The following is a 2,225-nucleotide window of genomic DNA, read 5'->3' on the forward strand; positions in this document are numbered from 1 at the left end:
TATGGGATGGTTTGGATAGGGGTGGCCTGGCTCAGGCAGGGGGCTGAACTAGGTGACCTCCAGCCTGATCTCTCTGTGACTCTAAATGAAGGCCCAGATCCATTCCACCTATTAGATGCCTAAAAGGGATTTAGGAGCCTAAGTGCAATTTTATTCCATAGGCCAGATCTATGTGGGGAGTAGGGGTGCAGTGATGCAGTTGTACCCTCCATCAGCTGTGTGTTGCATGGGCTGCGAGGTCTCTGAGCCACTGCATTCAAGAATCAAGCAGGTAAATGCTCCTGCCACTCATCCCCTCTCTTCCCCTACAACTGCATTCAGCGTGGGCCATGGGAGGGAGCTGACGATGGGCTCCAGAGCAATAAGTGCAGTGGTGACTGGGTGAGGAAGAGAGGTGGCCCATGAGCCACCAGTTGACCAGCTCTGCCTTAGACTGTAGAGTAGTCTAAACAGATTATTTCTGTCTACAAACAACATTTCCTAGGCCTCCTGAGCATGCAAATAAGCACATGCTGAAACTTAGAGAGGTCGGTAATCCAACAGAAGTCAAAGTGTGCTGTTGGATTGTGGCCTTATTCTTCTCATTGTTTCCACCGTCATGATGATGGCAGAAAAATCTGCATTTAAAGGTTCCCAACCAAGAGGGGCCACTAGGGTGGATACTACAGGCACACAGATGGTGCCCACTCCAAGTCTATATTAAAATCAGAGAGTCCATGCAAAAAGGTGTCAGCAAGATGGTCATAAATGAAGACACGATTACTGGAGGCAAGGATGCAGAGAGGATGCAACCTGCTCCAGAGGTGATTATTGCTTGTCTTATATCAGCAACGTGCTGACATAGATCTTCCCCACGTGAATTAAAGATAAACTGCAGCTCTTGGAAACGCGCTAGCTAGACATCCTGACTCTAGAGGCAAGCCTGTTATATTAGTACTCACAACTGCAATAGCCACCCTACCCAAAAGGAGACAGTGATAAATCTACCATCCTCAGTCATTGCTAGGGCATTATGGGTATCTCAATATCTCTTGATACTGGCCAGGTAAAAGAGGGACTGGCAGAGGAGCTCCCAAAGGGTGGATCCTGCAGTCTTTGAAACCCTGGAGTTGGGGAGAGCATGATCAAGCCCATCTGAAAAGGCAAAAAGTTCCCAGCCTTCTTGCTCCCACGGTCAGGGACAAGGTATTGGGTCAGAGGGAGGGACGGACGGACAGAAAGAGGTGGGTAGTTCCTATGTTCAGCAATGGAGGGCTATAATGACATGCTTGGCTGATGACATCTACGCTGCACTGTTGTTCCCCCAGCACTGACACCCTTCCCAAGCCTGTTCCCATCATGCTCAGCCCATAACCAGTCCTTCAGGAAGGTGATGTCTAAGGCAGTCTTCTCCATCTGCTATTCCATAGTCCTGGTCAGGGGTCTGGAGCGGGGATGGACCCCCGATCAAATGCCACAGTGAGCAGCAGTGAAGCAGTCTTCATGTCCCCTCTGCCCTGAAGGCAGCTCTGCTTCTCACAGCTCCTTTCCTCTAAAGGCTGTAAAAACTAGAGCTGACATCTTGATGGAGTTCAATGGAGCAAGGATTTCACAGGGTCATAGGAAAATCGGGCTGGTAGGGCCCTCAGGAAGGCATTTCATCTAGCCCCCTGCTCCAGGCAGGACCTGTTTGTATCAGCCTGGCCAAGTGTCTAAAAACGTCCTTGGATGGAGATCCCACCGCCTCTCTAGGTCATCTGCTCCAATGATCAACCATATAAGAGAGAAAATTCTTCCGTATATCCAACCTTCATTTCCTTTGTGGCAAATTAAGGCCATTACTCCTTCCTTGCCCTGTCCCCTGTAGTGACAGAGAAGAGTTGATCGCTACCCTCTGTATAACCATCCTTCATGTATTTGAAGACTGTTATCAACTCCCCCGTCAGTCTTCTCATCTCCAGATTAAACAATCCCTGTTCTTGCAACCTTTCCTTACAAGTCATGTTTCCCAGGCCTCTAAACATTTTTCCCCCAAACTGTTTTTTTTTTTTCCAGAAGAGATGAACCCGATGAGTTTTCCACTTCCACTCTGAGACGCCCTGCAAATCATTGCACACAACGATCCATAGATTCAGGTGGGCAAGGACCTTTCCATTATCTTCTCTATGACACAGGCCAATTGCACCCAGTTACACCCCACAATTGAGCTTTTTAACTTCTGTGTGACTAAAGCACATCCTCCAGAG

The sequence above is a fragment of the Alligator sinensis genome, unplaced genomic scaffold (genome assembly GCF_000455745.1).
Source record: "Alligator sinensis unplaced genomic scaffold, ASM45574v1 scaffold12_1, whole genome shotgun sequence".
In the NCBI taxonomy this organism is placed as follows: domain Eukaryota; kingdom Metazoa; phylum Chordata; order Crocodylia; family Alligatoridae; genus Alligator; species Alligator sinensis.